Source organism: Halichoerus grypus, chromosome 9 (genome assembly GCF_964656455.1).
Source record: "Halichoerus grypus chromosome 9, mHalGry1.hap1.1, whole genome shotgun sequence".
Classification (NCBI taxonomy): domain Eukaryota; kingdom Metazoa; phylum Chordata; class Mammalia; order Carnivora; family Phocidae; genus Halichoerus; species Halichoerus grypus.
The window spans coordinates 73432121-73453461 of record NC_135720.1 but is presented as its reverse complement, the minus strand read 5'-3'; the positions used below and the strand labels follow the sequence as shown (position 1 = coordinate 73453461).

Sequence of the window (21341 nt, the reverse complement as noted above, 5' to 3'; positions counted from 1 at the left end):
CACAGACACACACACAATGGAATATTACTCAGCCATAAAAAAGAATGAAATCTTGCCATTTGTAGTGACGTGGATGGAGCTAGAGTATATTATGCTAAGTAAAATAAGTCAGAGAAAGACAAATACCATATGAATTCACTCATGTGTGGAATTTAAGAAATGAAACATGAACATAGGGGGGAAAAAGAAAGACATACCATAAAACAGACTCTTTACTATAGAGAACAAACTCAGGGTTGCTGGAGGGGAGGTGGGCCAGGGTGGGGGGGGATGGATTAAATGGGTGATGGGTATTAAGGAGGGCACTTGTGATGAGCACTGGGTTCTGTATGTAAGTGATGAATCACTAAATTCTACTCCTGAAACTAATATTACACTATATGCTAACAAACTGGAATTTAAATAAAAACTTGAAATATAAATAAATAAATATATATATATATATATATAAATAAAGTGGTATATATATATCCACAATGGAATACTATTCAACTGTAAAAAAGAATGAAATCTTGGGGTGCCTTGGTGGCTCAGCTGGTTGAGGGTCTGACTCTTGATTTTGGCTCAGGTCACAATCTCAGGGTCCTGGGATTGAGCCCCATGTCTAGCTCTGCACTCAGCAGGGAGTCTGCTTGAGGATTCTCTCCTTCTCCCTCTGCCCCTTGCCACATTGGGCTCGCTCTTTCTCTCTATAAAATAAATAAATAAATCTTAAAAAAAAAAAAGAATGAAATCTTGCCATTTGTAATAACATGGATGGATCTAGAGAGTATAATGCTAAACAAAATAAGTCAGTCAAAGAAAGACAAATACTGTATGATTTCATTCATATGTGGAATTTAAGAAACAAAGCAACTGAACAAAGGGAAAAAATAAGAGAGACAAACCAAAAAGCAAAACAAAACAAAACAAAAAAACCAGACTCTTAACTATAGAGAACAAACAGATAGTTGCCAGAAAGGAGGTGGGTGGGGGGAAGGGTGAAATAGGTGAAGGGGATTAAGAGTACACTTATCTTGACAAGCACTGAGTAGTATATGGAACTGTTGAATCACTATATTGTATACCTGAAACTAAAATAACAGCATATGTTATCTACACTGGAATTAAAATAAAAAAATAGTTTCTTTAATTAACAAAGAAATGCATTAAGGAGGTAGGCTCTTTTCTACAGGAACATTTTAGCTATATTATTCTTTATTAAATAGGCTATGGCCAATATACACAAACCAAATTATATATACTATTCTTGCTTATAGAAAGTGTAAGTGAAGAACTGATTTCTCTGTTAAATGCCATTAATTTCTCAATGTTAATCAGCTATGGGTCATATAAAAATAAAAAGCAATGACTTGATTTCTTTTAGATTGGAACAGAAATGTTCCAATCGCTCATTTAAAAACTGACTAGAAAGAAGGGACATTATTACAAATCTCACGGACATTAAAAAGATAATAAAGGAATATTATGAACAACTTTATGCCCACAAATTTGATAACCTAGTTGAAATGGACCAATTTCTTAAAAGACACAATCTGTCAAAACTCACACAAGAAATAGATTCTCTGAATTGGCCTACAACTATTAAAGAAATTGGATCAATGATTAATAACCTTCCAAAACAGAAAGCACCAGGACCAGATGGATTCACAGGTGAATTCTACCAGTCATTTAAGAAAGAAATTATACCAATTCTCTATAATCTCTTCCAGAAGAGAAAATGAGAGGATATTTCCTAACTCATTCTATGAGGCCAGCATTACCCTAGTACCAAAATGAGAAAAAGACACTACCAGAAAATGACAGCCCAATATCCTTCACAAACATAGATGCAAAAATTGTCAACAAAAATATTAGCAAATCAGATCCAATAATATATATGCCTATAAAATTATACACACCATGACCAAGTGGGATTTATCCCAAATATCTAAGTCTGGTTTAACATTCAGAATTTAATTAAGATAATCAATCACATTAATAGGCCAGGAAGAAAAATCATATGATCATACAAATAGATGCAGAAAAACATTTGACAAAATCCAAAATACATTCATGGTAAAAATACTTAGTAAATAAGAATAGAGAAGTTTCTCAACTTCATAAAGAAAATCTACAAAACCCCCACAAAACATGCTATAGCTAATATACTTAATGGTGGTAGACAAGGCAGAGATTTCCTGCTAAGATCAGGAACCAAGTAAGGAGGTCTGCTCTCACCACTGCTTTACAACATCTTACTGGAAGTCCTAGCTAACACATTAAAATAAGGTAAGAAAATAGAAGATAAATAGATTAGAAAAAGAAATAAAACTGGCTTTGTTTGCACATGACATGATCATCTATGTAGAAAATCTGAAAGAATTGACAAAAATACTCCTGGAACTAATAAGTGATCATAGCAAGATTGCAGGACACAATGTTAATATACAGAAGTTAAATCACTTTCCTATATACCAGCAATGAACAAATAGAATTTAAAACTAAAAACATGTGGGGCGCCTGGGTGGCTCAGTCATTAAGCGTCTGCCTTTGGCTCAAGTCATGATCCCAGGGTCCTGGGATTGAGCCCTGCACCGGGCTCCCTGTTCAGCGGGAAGCCTGCTTCTCCCTCTCCCACTCCCCCTGCTTGTGTTTCCTCTCTCGCTGTCTTTCTCTCTGTCAAATAAATAAATAAAATCTTAAAAAAAAAGAAAACCTAAAAACATGTTACCATTTACATTAGCACCCTAAAAATGAAATACATATGTATAAGTTTAACAAAATAGGTACAAGATCTATAGGAGGAAAACTATAAAACTCTGATGAAAGATATTAAGGAAGAACTAAATAAATGGAGAGATATTTCATATTCATGGATAAGAAGACTCAATATCGTCCAGATGTCAGTTCGTCCCAACTTGGTCTACAGATTCAATGCAATCCCAATTGAAATCCCAATAAGTCATTTTGTGATTATCAACAAACTGATTCTTAAGTTTATATGAAGAGGCAAAAGACCCAGAAGAGCCAACTCAATATTGAAGAAGAAGAGCAAAGTTGAAGGACGAAAACTACCTGCCTTAAGATTTACTATAAAGCTATAGTAATCAAGATGCTGTGGTATTAGCAAAAGAATAGACAAATAGATAAAGGGAACAGAAGACAGAGCCCAGAAATAGGCCCACATAAATAGAGTCAACTGACTTTTGGCAAAGGAGCAAAGGCAAGACAATGGAACAAAGATGGTCTTTTGAACAAATGGTGCTGAAACAGCTGGACATCACATGCAAAAAAAAAAAAAATGAGCAAAAGAAAAAAAAAGATATGAGCAAAGACATGGACCTTAACTCCTTCACACATACATACAACCTCAAAATAGGTCACAGATCTAAATGTAAACTGCAAGACTTATAAAACTCCTAGAAGATAACTAGGAGAAAACTTAGGTGACCTTGAGTATGGTCACCTTTCCAGATACAATAACATAGGTACAATCCATGAAAGAAATCACTGATAAGCTGCAATTTATTAAAATTAAAAACTTCTGCTCTGTGAGAAACTATGTCAAGAGAATGGGAAGACAGTCCACAGACTGGGATAAAATATTTGCAAAAGAAACATCTGATAAAGCACTGTTATACAGAACTGACATCTTAAAACTCAACAATAATTTCTCAGAGCAAGATGAGGAAGGAGTAGGAGACCTAAATTTCGTGTGGTCCCAGGAATTCAGCTAGATAGGTATCAAACCATTCTGAACACCTACAAACTCAACAGGAGATTGAAGAAAAGAGTAGCAGCAACTCTATGAACAGAAAAGTGACCACTTTCTGGAAGATAGGACCTGCAGAGAAGTGACTCCGAGGTGATATTTGGGAAGATAGACTGCAGGGGGAGGGAGCCTCCATCAGCCGGCTACCGGCAAGTGATAGAGCAGTGGAGCCCAAAATCGGTACTTTTAGAAGTCTACTCTGCTGAGGGATGTCGCTCCAGTGGCTAAGCAGGGGGTGGAACCCTCGTGGGACAGTGTTGTCTCAGGGCCCTCAGGGTCACAGAAAGACTGGAGGTGCCTGAGTGTGGTAGAGCTCCCAGGTATCGGAGCGGGGAAGCCAGCTGCAGAGACGGAGCCAAGGAGTGGGCTCTCAGGTCGGGGTTGCCATAAACCATGATCCGCAGCACAGTTGGGCCACTACACTTCCAGCAGGGACCCCACAAGGGGCAGATAGGAGAGACTCCCCTTCTTCCCCCAAGAGGAGCAGCGCAAGAGTGCACTGCCGGAATCTGCTGGGTTTGGAGACTCCAAACGGGGTTGTGTGCCAGAGTTAGAAATGCTCGGTCACAGGCAGGGTGAGCACGGAGTGCAGCCAGAAACTGGGGAGACAGGAGTGATTGACTGCTTGTCTCTGGGGGCGCACTGAGGAGTGGGGCCCCGAGTTCTCGGCTCCAGCGGGGCGGAGATTGGGAAGCTGCCATTTTCACTCTTGTCCTCCAAAACTGTAGGAAAGTTTTCAGGGAACAAAAGCTACTGAGAGCAAACCCGAGCAGATTACTTAGCCTGGCCCCCTGCAAGGGCGGTGCAATTCCGCCTCAGACAAAGACATTTGAGAATCACCGCAACAGGCCCCTCCCCCAGAAGCTCAGCGAGAACATCCAGCCAAGATCAAGTTTACAGATCAATGAGAACGGTAAAACTCACAGCTAGGGGAATACAGCACATAGAATTCATGGCTTTTTCCCACATGATTCTTTACTCTTTCAAAGTTAATTTTTTTAATTTTCTTTATTTTTTTCTTTTTCTATTTTTTTTGAATTTTCCTTTTTCCCTTTTTCAACCAACATCTTATCAATTCCTTTTTTTTAAAACTTCATTAATTTTCATTTTTAGAGTCATATTTATCCCTTCATTGTAGTTAACCTTATTTTTTTGTATATTTCTTTAATTTTCATCTTTACAGTCATATCCTATCCATTCATCGTATTTATCCTTATTTTTGTGTGTATATATATATACACGTTTTTCTTTCTTTAAAATTTTGGGAAGCAGTTTCTTCTAACAGACCAAAATACATCCAAAATCTAGTGTGTGGTTCTGTTCTATTCACCAGCCTGATTATATTCTTTTTTTTTTTTGTATATATGTATATACGTAAGTTTTTCTCTCTTTTAAATATTGGGATAAAGTTTCTTTTAACAAACCAAAATATACCCTAAATCTCTAGTGTATGGCTTTGTTCTAGTCTCCCACCTGATCACATTCTCCCCTTTTTTTTGTTTAAAATTTTTTCTTTCTTTCTTCAACCAACTTTTTATCTTATCAATTCCTTTTTTAAAATCTTCTTTAATTTTCTAATAGTAAAACTTACAAGTCTCAGAGACAAAGAGAAAATCCTGAAAGCAGCTCGGGACAAGAGGTCTGTAACCTAAAATGGTAGAAACATTAGATTGACAGCAGACCTATCCACAGAGACAAGGCAGGCCAGAAAGGACCGGCATGATATATTCAGAGCACTAAACAAGAAAAAATGCAGCCAAGAATACTATACCCAGCTAGGCTGTCTTTGAAAATAGAAGGAGAGATAAAAAGTTCCAGGACAAACAAAAACTAAAAGAATTTGCAAACACCAAACCAGCCCTACAAGAAATATTGAAAGGGGTCCTCTAAGTGAAGAGAGAGCCTAAAAGTGACATAGACCAGAAAGGAATAGAGACAATATACAGTAACAGTCACCTTACAGGCAATACAATGGCACTAAATTCATATCTTTCAATAGTTACCCTGAATGTAAATGGGCTAAATGCCCCAATCAAAAGACACAGGCTATCAGACTGGATAAAAAATAAGACCTATTGATATGCTAACACCAAATAAATACAATTATAAGAACATATGAGCAACTATATGCCAGCAAATTAGACAATCTGGAAGAAATGGATGCATTCCTAGAGATGTATAAAGTACCAAAACTGAACCAGGAAGAAATAGAAAACCTGAACAGACCCATAACCAGTAAGGAAATTGAAGCAGTAATCAAAAATCTCCCAACAAACAAGAGCCCAGGGCCAGATGGCTTCCCAGGGGAATTCTACCAAACATTTAAAGAAGAATTAATACCTATCCTTCTGAAACTGTTCCAAAAAATAGAAATGGAAGGAAAACTTCCAAACTCACTTTGTGAGGCCAGCATTACCTTGATCCCAAAACCAGAGAAAGACCCCATCAAAAAGGAGAACTACAGACCAATATCCCTGAGGAACATGGATGCCAAAATTCTCACCAAAATACTAGCCAATAGGACCCAACAGCACATCAAAAGGATTATTCACCATGACCAAGTGGGATTTATCCCTGGGCTGCAAGATTGGTTCAACATCTGCAAATCAATCAATGTGACACAATGCATTAATAAAAGAAAGAACAAGAACCATATGATCCTCTCAATAGATGCAGAAAAAGCATTTGACAAAGTACAGCATCCTTTCTTGATTAAAACTCTTCAGAGTATAGGGATAGAGGGTACATACCTCAATATCATAAAAGCCATCTATGAAAAACCCACAGTGAATATCATTCTCAATGAGGAAAAACAGAGCTTTTCCCCTACGGTCTGGAACATGGCAGGGATGTCCACTATCACCACTGCTATTCAACATAGTACTAGAAGTCCTAGCCTCAGCAATCAGACAACGAAAAGAAATAAAAGGCATCCAGGGCGCCTGGGTGGCTCAGTCGTTAAGCGTCTGCCTTCGGCTCAGGTCATGATTCCGGGGTCCTGGGATCGAGTCCCACATGGGGCTCCTTGCTCCGCGGGAAGCCTGCTTCTCCCTCTCCCACTCCCCCTGCTTGTGTTCCTGCTCTCACTATGTCTCTCTCTGTCAAATAAATAAATAAAATCTTAAAAAAAAAAAAAAAAAAAAGGCATCCAAATCAGCAAAGAAGAAGTCAAACTCTCACTCTTTGCAGATGGTATGATACTGTATGTGGAAAACCCAGAAGACTCCACCCCAAAACTGCTAGAACTCATACAGGAATTCAGTAAAGTGGCAGGATATAAAATCAATGCACAATCAGTGGCATTTCTATACACCAAAACAAGACAGAAGAAAGAGAAATTAAGGAGTTGATCCCATTTACAATTGCACCCAAAACCATAAAATACCTAGGAATAAATCTAATTAAAGAGGCAAAGAATCTGTACTCAAAAAACTACAGAATACTCATGAAAGAAATTGAGGAAGACACAAAGAAATGGAAAAATATTCCATGCTCATGGATTGGAAGAACAAATATTGTGAAACTGTCTATGCTACCTAGAGCAATCTACACATTTAATGCAATCCCTATCAAAATAGCTCAACTTTTTCAAAGAAATGGAAGAAATAATCCTAAAATTTGTATGGAATCAGAAAAGTCCCCAAATAGCCAGAGAAATGTTGAAAAAGAAGAGCAAAGTTGGTGGCATCACAATTCCGGACTTCAAGCTCTATTATAAAGCTGTAATCATTAAGACAGTATGGTACCGGCACAAAAACAGACACATAGATCAATGGAACAGAATAGAGAGCCCAGAAATGGACCCTCAACTATATGGTCAACTAATCTTTGACAAAGCAGGAAAGAATGTCCAGTGGAAAAAAGACAGTCTCTTCAACAAATGGTGCTGGGAAAATTGGACAGCCACATGCAGAAGAATGAAACTAGACCATTTCCTTACACCACACACAAAAATAGACTCAAAATGGATGAAAGACCTCAATGTGAGACAGGAGTCCATCAAAATCCTTGAGGAGAACACAGGCAGCAACCTCTTCGACCTCAGCCGCAGCAACTTCTTCTTAGACACATCACCAAAGGCAAAGGACGCAGGGGCAAAAATGAACTATTGGGACTTCATCAAGATAAAAAACTTTTGCACAGCAAATGAAACAGTCAATAAAACCAAAAGACAACCGACAGAATGGGAGAAGATATTTGCAAATGACATATCAGATAAAGGGCTAGAATTTAAAATCTATAAAGGACTTATCAAACTCAACACCCAAAGAACAACTAATCCAATCAAGAAATGGGCAGAAGACATGAACAGACATTTTTCCAAAGAAGACATCCAAATGGGCAACAGACACATGAAAAAGTGCTCAACATCACTCGGCATCAGGGAAATCCAAATCAAAAACTCAATGAGATACCACCTCACACCAGTCAGAATGGCTAAAATTAACAAGTCAGGAAACGACAGATGTTGGTGAGGATGTGGAGAAAGGGGAACCCTCCTACACTGTTGGTGGGAATACAAGCTGGTGCAGCGACTCTGGAAAACAGTATGGAGGCTCCTCAAAAAGTTGAAAATAGAGCTACCTTATGACCCGGCAATTGCACTACTGGGTATTTTCCCCAAAGATACAAATGTAGTGATCCGAAGGGGTACATGCACCCCAAAGTTTATAGCAACAATGTCCACAATAGCCAAACTATGGAAAGAGCCAAGATGTCCATCAACAGATGAATGGATTAAAGAAGATATGGTATATATATATATATATATATATATATATATATATATATATAATGGAATATTATTATGCAGCCATCAAAAAAAGAAATCTTGCCATTTGCAATGACATGGATGGAACTAGAGGGTATTATGCTTAGCAAAATAAGTCAATCAGAGAAAGACAAGTATCATATGATCTCACTGATATGAGGAATTTGAGAAACAAGACAGAGGACTGTAGGGGAAGGGAGGGAAAAATGAAACAAGATGAAACCAGAGAGGGAGACAAACCATAAGAGACTCTTAATCTCAGGAAACAAAGTGAGGGTTGCTGGAGTGGTGGGGGATGGGAGGGATGGGGTGGCTGGGTGATGGACATTGGGGAGGGTATGTGCTATGGTGAGCACTGTGAATTGTGTTAAGACTGATGAATCACAGACCTGTACCTCTGAAACAAATAATACATTATATGTTAAAAAAAAAAAAAGAAGATAGCAGGAAGGGAAAAATGAAGGGGGGAGAATCGGAGGGGGAGACTAAGCATGAGAGTCTATGGACTCTGAGAAACAAACTGAGGGTTTTAGAGGGGAGAAGGGTGGGGGGATGCGTTAGCCCGGTAATGGGTATTAAGGGGGGCACATATTGCATGGAGCACTGGGTGTTATACGCAAACAATCATGGATCACTACATCAAAAACTAATGATGTAATGTATGGTGACTAATATAATAAAATAAAATTAGAAAACAAAACAAAACAAAAAAACTCAATAATAAAAAGATGAACAATCTAACTAAAAAATGATCAAAAGACTCGAACAAATACCTCACCAAAGAAGATATAGAGATGGTAAGTAAGCATATGAAAAGATGTTCAATACCATATGTCATTAGAGAATTATAAATTAAAATAACAAGATACCATTGCACATTTATTACAATGACCAAAATCCAAAATACTGACAACATAAATGATGGTGAGGTTGTGGAGCAACAGGGACTCTCATTTACTGCTGGTGAGGTTGTAAAATGGTATAGTCATTGAACATACTCTTACCATAAGATCCAGCAACTGCACTCCTTGGTGTTTACCCAAATGAATTGAGATCTTATATTCATATAAATATCTGCACATGCAGCTTTATCTGTAATTATTAAAATTTGGAAGCAACCAACATATCCTTCAACAGGTGAACAAATAAATAAACCGAGGTACATCCAGACAATGGAATATTATTCAGCTCTAAGAATCAATGAGCTATCAAGCTATAAAAAGACATAGAGGAAACTTAAATGCATATGACTAAGTGAAGAAGCCAATCTGAAAAGTCTATATGCTGTATGATTTCAACTTTGTGACATTCTGGAAAAGGCAAAACTATGGAGCCAGTAAAAACATTAGTGGTTGGGATACCTGGGTGGCTCAGTTGGTTAAGCGTCTGCCTTTGGCTCAGGTCATGATCTCAGGGTCCTGGGATCGAGCCCTGCGTCGGGCTCCCTGCTCAGCGGGGAGCCTGCTCCTCCCTCTGCCTGCCACTCCTGCTTATGCTTGCTCTCCCTCTCTGACATATAAATAAATAAAAACAAAACAAACAAACAAACAAAAAAACATTAGTGGTTGTCAAGAATCTGTGAGGAGAGAAGGATGAATCGTCAGAGTCCAGGGGCTTTCTAGTGAAATTATTCTGTATGATACTATAATGATGGATATGTTTCATTACACATTTATCAAAACCCATAGACTTATAATATCAAGAATAAACTCTAGTGTAAACTGTGGACTTTGGGTGATAATGATGTGTAAATATAGGTTCATCAAATGTAACAAATATATTACTCTGGTGTAGGATGCTTGCAGTTGGAAGAGGTTGTGCGTGGTTATGTGGGGGCAGCAGGTAGATGGGAAATTTCTGTACTTTTCACCCAATTTTTCTGTGAACCTAAAACTGCTCTAAAAAATAAAGTTCATTGCTTAAAAAAAAAAAAAACTGACTAGAGACCTGTATTCAATAAACACAAGAAATAGCACGCTGTTTCTATTACATGTAACAGGTTCAGGGAAAAGTGGCACTCTTGCCATCACCAGTTCCTCTTTCTTGCTGATTTTCAAGACCCCAGTCTCCAAACCTGTCTCTTCCCCCACTAGCTCTAACAGAGGGAATTTGGAGAAAAGTCCTGAGAAATTTTAGACAAGCAATTTTCACATATGCACAATAATTTTGCTGATGTTAATGACCAGAAATTTGTCCTTTAGAGACTCTTCACTAGAAAACCTCCACAGGACCAGATGGAATTCAACAACTCAAATCAAATCATGACTGAGTGATTTAGCATTAATGTAGTCTTTGAACCTAGTCCAAATTTATTTTCCCCTGACATTGATAGAGGCCTCAAAATATTTTTGATCCAGACCTAAATCATGGTTTACTTGTCAATTTACATGTTCTACGAGACCTGCAAATACCTCTAACTGATCAATATTTTTTTATTGTATGTGTAGTCACAGAAAGGCTGTGTGAATGTGTTCTACTACAATTTCATGAACTGAGCAGGAATTTGGAAGTAGGAAAGATGTTAGGGAGCATCTCATAAAACACCCTACTTTACGGGTTAGGAAACTGAGTGGCAGTGGACTTAGTGACCTGACCAGTGTGTCACAGCTAGTTAGCAGCTAACCTGAAACTAGAATCCAGTTTTCTGACTCCAGAAATAAAGAGTTCTGAGTTCACAGAATCCAAAGTGTTGGCCTCAAAAAGGAAATGTGAGAATATTTGCCGACTTAGCTTTTACCGGTTAAAATGTTGAGCAATATGGATTACTGATTTGACCAAAAAGAGTTAAGGCATCATTTCAAACCTTCTTGGGCTTGGTATTGTTTGCTTGCAGTAGCAGTGCACTATAACATAACTCAAAGAAACAAAGAATTTATAGCAGGGTATGACTTAAATAGAAGCCAGCTCTATTTAGTGCACAGGTGTGTTATTAGGGAAAACACAGAGACTTTACACTTTGAGTACACTCCAATAGAGTACTCAGTTCCTGACAAAGAGAAGTGAGGACATATGCTGAATATTTAATGACATGCTGTTTTGTGGTTTCTCCCAAACCACAATGTGAAGGTAGTATTTGTTTGTTTTCAGTGATGATTATATTTGGTGCATTATGTAATGCAATATGTAATATCTACCCCGTCAAAATCGTTAGTACTGTGAGAAGAGGAATAAACAAAACGGTAGTTGTTTGTGGTCCCAGAGAAGAGAAACGGTATTTTTATCAGTGCGTAAATCAATTTTCACAGGTGGAATGCATCTTCACCAGGGACCAGCAAATCATAAATTATTCTCTGTACGTGAGCTTTCCAACGTGTCCTTTCCCTAAGATGACTTTCTTCGCATGTCTGATTGTTGTTTTCACAACACCCAATTCACTGATTTACTTCCCATGTTGTAATAAAGTGGATACAAGAACTTCTGTTAAGATTTTTTTTTTTTTAATTTCTGTGGAAAAGCAAGGCTGAAGGCTCCCTACCTTGAACTCTATTTAAATATTTTGAATCTACCTGCATGACATTTCTTTCTCTTGCTCAGTCCTCCAACAGCTATTCTAATTCTAACTTTTCCCCTGACAACTCCTCCATAGAAAGAACTTTGATTTTAGAACCAATACTCACTATGGAGTAGCACAAGCAAGCAGCGTATTGATTTTTTCCCCACTAATTATCCCTTGCTTCTGTGTAAGTTAATATTGGCATTTTGAAAGTGTGTTATCATATCTGAAAAATGCAGTGCTAAAGGCAAACATTCCTTTCATCATTTAAGATGAAACATTATAACATTCTTTTTCGGTGTCACTGTCCCTGATATTGCTAACTATGGGGCCCTTCCCTGAGCATTCGCTCATTTCTTCACACTTCTGTATGAAGGATTTACACCAGGCATACAGATAACTTTGAAAAACCCTTAGGTGGCAAAAATTGTATTCTATTGGCCATTGCTAAAATTTATCATTTCTCCTTCCATACATTCTTTTTTTTTAAAGAGATTTTATGTATTTATTTATTTATTTGAGAGGGAGAGAGAGAGAGAGAGAGCACGAGCGGGGAGAGAAGCAGAGGGAGAGTGAGAGGGAGAAGCAGACTCCCCACTGAGCAGGGAGCCTGACGTGGGGCTCCATCACAGGACCCTGGGATCATGACCTGAGCCTAAGGCAGAAGCTCAGCTGACTGAGCCACCCCGGCGCCCCTCCATACACTCAGGATTATCCTGCCACTTCTCCTCATCACTGCTGGTGAGTGTGTACACCTCACTAAAGCAGTTACACGGAGATTGTGTGCAGATACCCACAACCCAGCAAACCAAACCAGAAAAAGCACAGTTGTTTCACGAGCAGTGAGATCACTTATGTGAGAGCAATTTGTGTTTGCAGCACAAGATAGTGTAAATGTAAATCCAAGGTATCAAATTATTATTCAGTGCTGTTGAGGCACGGCTGCTTGACTGGAAGCCAGGGATACTTACCTCTAGACTCAACCCTGCCACTAACCAGTTATGTAATTCTGGGAAGTGCATTTAATCTTTTTCTCTTTGTGCTTATATCTACTTGAAAATTAGTCTAACACCAAACCTATCCTGTTTTTATTATAATTTATTGTAATCATTTGCCTATGTATCTTCCTCACCTATTAACATTTTGTTCTTAAAAAAAAAAATTGCATGAATTCTCCATCACTCACGCGTAGCCCTATTACTGATGTGAAGAAAATGCTAAGAGAACTTCAGCTGATGAAGATATTTTACCCATCTGTGCTTCTCAGATCTTCTGGATAGTGCCTAAGTCTCCTGAGGCCTGTCTTGACTTGTTTAAGGCTCTGGGTGTAAAGCCTGGTGCCCACTTTTTCACAACTGATTTAAAATCAGCTTCATGTAAGGAAGTGGGAGGGAGGATGTAAAGTGCAGGGGATCGTTTTACAGACAAAACCTCTGTGGAAGATCAGTCACAGTCTTATCCAAGGGAGGCATTTTACATGATCGCTGTCGAAGTTTAAACGTCTGCACCCGAATCTCCCCCTGAAACAGGAGTTCTGCGCCTCCCAGCCTGCCAAACGGAGCCTGCCTTCTCTATTTCTGTCAGGCAGCTCGCCTCCCACAGCATGAAAGCCACCACAAATCCTTCTGCCAACTATTTTCCTAATGCAGGTTTAGGGTGTGCTCTCGAGTGAGCACTATTTCTAGCTGCCCATGCCTGGAGACGGAGGGTTCCTCGGGGTCCAATGGCAGGTGCTGGATGAAGCCCTATGTTTAGGACTCCGTCAGAATGACCCGGAGCCTATCTCCGAGTTTGGTGGAAGAGTGAGCTCTTACCACAAGCTGTGGCGGTACATGTCCCAGTGGTGTGCCCTCCCTGGTGGGCTGGTTTTGATACTAATAATGCCTGATGTTTGTGACACACTGGCTCTTCCAGGCACTTCTGTAAAGCACTGTAGGACTGTTAGTTCATTTAATCCTTTCAATAATCTTATGAGGTATATACAATTATTGTTACCACTTTTACAGATGAGGAAAGTGAAGCCCAGAGTTAAGGGACTTGTTCAGGATTGCGTATCTATTCAGCAGCTGGTCTGTGATTTAAACATAGGTGGTCATTTTCCAGAGCTTAGAGGCTTACCCCTATGCATACTGTCCAGATATATTCCCCAGGAGTATCTAATCTAATCTCTCTGATAATAATGACACCAAAATGGATGAGATAATGAAGGCTCTGAAATCCCCTGCCATTTACCATGGCCTTTCACTAAAGAGACAAACTGATGGCCAAGGGCAGGGAAATGGACTCCTTCCTGTAAGTGGGCTAAAAATGGCATGTCTCCAACATAGGTGTCTTTGAAATGCATACATTTGGAATTGTTAGGGGACTGTGGGCTTACTGAGTTCATTGTTATTTCTCACTTCTTCCCCAGAAAAGACACTAGATATGACATTATCTGACAAGTGATTTTGCTTTGAATATAGTCGCTTCTTTTGTAAAAAGCTCAATAACAGCCTAAGTCTCTTTAACTTGAGAATAGAACATCAGCACATCCCAAGGGCTCATGGGAGGGTGCATAAGTGGACTTCACTTACTAGTGTTTGGAAGACAACAGAATACCCTCTGATTTCCCTCTAAATTAGCCCCATATTGCATTGAAATAGCTAATCTCTCTTGTGACAAACTCCTTATTAGGACATTAATAAAATACAGCAATCATCATATTTGATAAATAGGTATGTTATTGAAGGGAAGAAGATGCTCATTAGTTGGCAAGATATTTTCCACAGTAAAATTTGGGAAAGATATTCATGGTTAATTTCACATTAATGTAGGCATGCTCTAACCTTCACAAGGAGAGGATAGATGAATGATCTCTACATAAGGATATAATTTTCCCAGGCCACACCTCCAAATCACATGTCTATTTAAAATTATAAATGGGTACCTATTTTAAAACCAAGGTTCTGATCATAAGATGGAGGAGAAAAGTCTTGGGTGCAGAAGATTTTGAAGATTGGAATTATGAGATCTCTTAATGTCCATGTATCCTCGTAAGACTTACTCTGGTCCTTACTCATATCCTCATATGGTTACTCTGATTAAATCCTGACAGAGCTCTCTTCGTGTATTTGTTTGTGCGGAAATGTAAACTTACAAACCTATTATATTCAATAGACATTTTTGAGCACTACTGTGTGCTAATATCTGTGGCAGAGAACATTAGCTACGAAATAGACTGAGCTGAGAAATGAGTTGATCCGTGAAACACAATTGCTTGATAGCATTCATCAGTATGCTAAAGTATGTTTAACAAAAATGGTGGTTTGGGTGTGGCTGTAATTAATATTTAGATTTTTAGAAATATAGTGTTATTCTTTTTTATTTTTATAATTTTGTTTATTATATTATGTTAGTCACCATACATCACATCATTAGTTTTTGATGTAGTGTTCTATGATCCATTGTTTTCATATAACACCCAGTGCTCCATGCAGAACGTGCCCTCCTTAATACCCATCACCACACTAACCCATCCTCCCACGCCCCTCCCCTCTAGAACCCTGTTTGTTTCCCAGAGTCCATAGTCTCTCATGGTTCATCTCCCCCTCTGATTCCCCACCCCCCTTCATTTTCCCTTCCTTCTCCTAATGTCCTCCATGCTATTCCTTATGTTTCACAAATAAGTGAAGTGCTGAAAGAAGGAGTCATAAAATCAGTATATAGGGCATTTATCATCATGGCTAGGGTTATGTATGATCATGGAGAATGGAGAACAAGGGTTTGAAATATCAGCACTAGGAGGTAAAGATGATTTTATAATTATCACCTAATGTGACAGAGTGCCCCCTGAGGCCAAAATCAAACAATGGAAGGGCATGGCCGGCTCAGCTGAAGCAGAGAGGACCTAAGGGGCAGGTATAAACATGTGGAAATCTGTGATTGTGAAGGGTGACAGTTTGCACAGCATTGAGGTGAAAAGAGAAGGAGAGAGGAAAAGGAAGACAACCAAAGTGGGATGGTGAAGTTTCCCACACTATGTCCAGTTAGATGGAGATGAGGAAAGACTGATGATTCGCACACAGGGGCAGCTATGACTACAACGGAGTCCACAACTGTCCAGCTAGCTCCTGAAAGCCTCTTGAAATTCAATGAAGAACATCCGCTAAATCTGTTACTATTAGCAATATAGTATCACAAAGGATTGAGAAAGCAACGAGCAACTTCTAGGGGCGCCTGGGTGGCTCAGTCGTTAAGCGTCTGCCTTCGGCTCAGGTCATGATCCCAGAGTCCTGGGATCGAGCCCCGCATCAGGCTCCCCACTCAGCGGGAAGCCTGCTTCTCCCTCTCCCACTCCCCCTGCTTGTGTTCCCTCTCTCGCTGTCTCTCTCTGTCAAATAAATAAATAAAATCATTAAAAAAAAAAGAGCAACTTCTAATATACATGTATTGTGAAACTGCAACAAAACTTTCAGTTAAATGAAAATGATACCCACCTTGGAGAACATTATAATCCTGTTTATAATGTCCAAAAGGAAACTCTGGGACCAGTCAAAGCCAAAGCGGATCCTCCTTTGTGCTTCCTGCCACTTCCTTTACCCAGGGTGCATTTTGATGAACAGATAAAAGCGATCTAAAAATTTCAAGGATCAATATGTGAGAGCGACATAAATCGAGGAGAATAATATCAGAAAGGCTCCAGTGCAGGATATGCTGAATCTTGTGGAAATGTTAACAATCTTTCTAAAAGGGTTTCCAGTGATCTTTTTTTTAAGCTAAGTTCAGGGCAAGAACAATAAAAAAGAGACAGGGTCAAGGCTTGGGGCAGATGGTATGATATCAACAGATGAAAGAGAAAAGACAGAACTTTGGAACTCTCTTTTTATTTCTCTGTGATACAAATGGTATTCAAACTGGGACTCATAAAGTCAATGTAGTTCAGAGGACACAAAAGACCAGCTTCAGGAAGGTAATCGCTGAAAATAATTTGCTACTTTGAACGTATTTAAAGCTACAGGTATACATAAATCATATTCTCCCCGCCCCAAGATTTATTGAGAGATAATTAATTATATGTCATTGTTATAAATACCCAAGATTCTTAGAGGTATGATCACAGGGTCTCTGTAGGTAAGCTTGGAGGTTCCTAGTGTAAAGTTCAGATGCTGAGATAGGAAAACGTTGCCACTAGTTCTAAAAAGTCAGATTTTGAAGGATGGATTTGGAAATACAGATCAATGAACTTGAGGTCAATACCTGGCAAAATTCTAGCATAGATTATTAAATAGACAGGCATCGAGCCCTTAGAAAACCCCACCACCAGACCACTGCTGGGGGGAATATGGACAGTGGAAGGAGGAAGAAGCTAAGGTGGACTATGGGATCTGAGGAGCTTAGCAGGCCTGAAACAAAGAAGTCAAACATAGAAGGAATTAGAAAGTCATTCTGACAAGGGGCAAGAATGGAAAATAGGATACTAACCACATGCAGAGTGATGAAGCTGAGAGAGCTGAAGCCAGAGACTTCTGCCAGGAGACAGAAATAGGGCTGGAAAGAAGTTTGAGCAAGGCAGGGCCAGTGGCAATGAAACGAGCTAGATATGGCGATGGAAGCCCGGTGCGCCAAGGCTAAACGGTCTCCTCACTGGTTCAGTGCCTCTGGAAGCTTCTGACTCAGCTGCACCCAGGTCGCTCAAGACCAGATGCTCTTTAAAGGGCCAGACACCAGGGACCTAGGTCCCCGGACCCCCATCCAGAGCACCCTCCAGATGCTTGCATTTCTTTGTGTCAAAAAACAAATCATATTTTGAAAAGAGAAAGAATTTAATTTTATTGTACTGCGAATTGCTTCAGACGCTGCCTCAGGGAAGCCCTGAGCTTACTTAGTCACCGAGCACTGAGCACTCACCAAGGATAGACACTGTTTTAGACATCACTGGAGGCAGAAAAGCAGTGGTGCAGAGCAAGTCATGCTTGACGAAATGCTTTTTTTTTTTTTCCTGTAACTTAAATTAAGGATGTTAGGAAAGATACAGAATACATGCTTTCCTTAATTGATTGCAGTGAATATTGCTTATTATTTTCCACACCATTTGTTATTATGATAACTTACCGCAAATTAGCTAACTCTTGGCAAGACGGTATCAACCGCTGCAGCTCGTATTTCCTATATCCGGGAAATCCTTTATTAGAAGCTCAGTAATAATAGCAGAATGAAAAAATATATATATATATAATTTTTTCCCTTCTGACAGTTACATCATCCATTTTCTTCTTAGGCACCCTTTTCTCAGATTAAATTTCCCATCTACTGTCATGTATTTTTCTCATCCTTATTAGGATTACCATACAATGGTGTGTTAATAAAGTTGGTTAAGCATCCAACCCCTTGGTTTCGGCTCAGGTCATGATGCTTATCCAACTGAGCTACCCAGGCACCCCGATATAACACATTTTTAAATTTAATATGCTTTATTAGCATTTTCTTCATTGCTTTTCAAAGTGTAGGCAATCCACACAGTAATAAATAAATATTGATTTTTATGGTATAAATACTCTCATCATAGCCAATTTCAAGCTACCAACATAAGATGGCTGGATGCAGAGTTGGAAAGACATTCGTAGTAAGTAGCACACCATTGTATGGTAATTCCGTTATTCAATACAACAGATGTAAATAACCTCAAGATAATGGTAAAACAATTAGAGAGTGATGTGTTTTGAGTATCTATTACTTTTATTTTTAATATAGTTTATTTAATTGTAAATTTATAAAATTTAATTTTTAATAATGACTGTGCTTAACAATTGGCTCCCAAGACTCCTAAAAACTTAACAATTGGCTCTTAGAAGCCTAGTCAAGTCAGCTCAAATACCCAAATTAACCTATCTGAGTTACCATTCATTCCCTTACTATTGAATGGAAATTAAAAATACTTCCTTTGTCTACCTCAGTGATTGCTGTGAGCATTACATAAAGTGACCCATTTGGTAGAACTTTATAATGTCAAAGTGCTATGTAAATATATCTCAAGAAAAAAAGGAGAAATGTAGGAAGAGAAAGCAAAAAGTATGTCCTGGAAGTGCATGGTTTCAAATTAATAAATTCAAATTAATCCAACAATTTGAGAAGAATATACATATATATATATGCCTTGCTAGAGTATAACAAAAGGAAGAGAAAAAATGAAAATTGAAGACTGTGGTGGGGTGCAAAAGTGGCCACAATCCTTCCTACCTCCTCCCATCAAGAGGTAGAATGTGGGCTGACTAGTGACTTGCTTTGGCCAATTGAATATGGCAGAATCAATATCATGTGAGTTCTGAGCCTGGCCTTGAGAGGCTTGGCAAGCTTCCAGTCGCTGGTCTTGGAACGCTATGACTGCTATATGACCTGGAAGCCAGCTGCAGATGCAAGAGGGACCCCCCAATAGAGATTAGTCAAGACTGCCCAGATCAATGTAATGGCACAGTAGAGCTAAGTCCAAAATGACTGACCTTCACCATTATGAGCTAAATAATCGGTGGTTATTTTAAGTCACTAAGAGTTGAGGCAGTTCCAATTAAAAAATGGGTAGAAGACATGAATAGACATTTTTCCAAAGAAGACACACAGATGGCTAAAAGACACATGAAAAGATGTTCCATCATCACTCATCATCAGGGAAATGCAAATCAAAACTATAATGAGATACCACCTCACACCTGTCAGAATGGCTAAAATTAAAACACAGGAAACAACAGGTGTTGGCAAGGATGTGGAGAAAGGGGAGCCCTCTTGCACTGTTGGTGGGAATGCAGACTGGTGCACCCACTGTGGAGTTTCCCCAAAAGTTAAAAATAGAACTACCCTATAATCCAGGAATCACACTACTAGGTATTTACCCAAAGAATACAAAAACAATAATTCAAAGGGATACATGCACCCCAGTGTTTATAGCAGCATTGTTTACAATAGCCAAATTATGGTGCCCAGGTGTCCATCGAATGATGAATGGATAAAGAAGAAATATATAAAATGGAATATTACTTGGCTATAAAAAAGAATGAAATCTTGCCATTTGCAATGACATGGATGGAGCTAGAGAGTATTATGATAAGCAAAATCAGTCAGAGAAAGACAAAAACCATATGATTTCACTCATGTGTGGAATTTAAGAAACAAAACAAATGAACCAATGGGGAAAAAAGAGAGAGAGAGGCGAACCAAGAAACAGACTCTTAACTCTAGAGAACAAAGTGATGGTTACCAGAGGGGAGGTGGGTTGGGGGGATGGGTGAAACAGGTGAGGGGGATTAAAAGTACAGTTATGATGAGCACAGAGTAATGTATAGAATTGTAGAATCACTATATTATGCACATGAAATTAATATGACACTGTATGTTAACTAACTGGAATTTAAATAAAAGCTTAAAAAAAGAGTGAGGCAGTTCATTATAGGGCAAAACCCAACATTGCCATATTCAAGGGTTCACGAGTTTATATTAGGATGTTAGTTCAAGGGTTTGTATTAAATTCTTCATATTATCTAATCTCAATCTTTATAAGCGTCCTGTGAGTACTCTTAATCATATTTAATTCTTAAGGGACCAGAGGACTTTTTTTAGATGGATGAGACAACTATTGAGTTGAAGAGTGTATACAGGGGCATATTGATTTATGGAAAGAACATTCATAGTTGTATTAGAGTTTAAAACCATATGTGGAAAAGAGCTTTGAGAAATAAGACAGGGAAGTCAATTGTTGAATAACTGATAAATGTACACTTTTGTATGTTTAAAATTTGGATCACTTGAACACATGTGGAAATATACTCCTTCATACTTTCCATACTTCTATTTTAAAATAAAGATAAGAGTTTGAGAGAATTGGTTTTCATCACAAAAGTCCAAGATTGTATCTGATAGCTACTGCTAGGGACTACAAGTAAAGTAATGTTTCCTAAATACCCTCGAAGGATTTCTACTTGGCCCAAAATAACCCTCAATGTTTTTTACAGTTGGATGTCCTTTCTGAATTTCATAACGATATTTTACACTCAAGGCTCTTTGCTGGCACAAAGATTATTAATATTTATTGCATTTGACAAAGATATGCTGTAATTTCTTAACTTGAAGAAACAAATTCACAGAGAAATTTAAGTCTCTCTCAACTTACACACAAACATGTAAACAGATAATGAATTGATACACGTTAAGTTAATCTTGGAATAAAAAAGAAGAAAAAAAAATGTGCTATGCCTTTACTCCCAGAAACCTTGGTTCTTACTAAGAAGCTAAATAAGAAAATGCTGAATTTCAGTATTTTCTCCAATTCCCCATTGTTCTTTCCTTAAAATATCCCC

General features: G+C 38.5%; 1 long non-coding RNA gene across 1 annotated transcript in view; it reads right to left on the bottom strand.

Moving 5' to 3' along the window:
* The window catches only part of LOC144378976 (uncharacterized), a 54079-nt gene extending 36465 nt beyond the window's left edge, over positions 1-17614 (bottom strand). The window contains exons 1-2 of the long non-coding RNA XR_013440935.1: positions 17479-17614; positions 16494-16630 (exon numbers count right to left, since the gene is read on the bottom strand). This is a non-coding gene — a long non-coding RNA (uncharacterized LOC144378976). The remainder of the gene's footprint in view (positions 1-16493; positions 16631-17478) is intronic.
* Positions 17615-21341: the final 3727 nt, after the last annotated feature.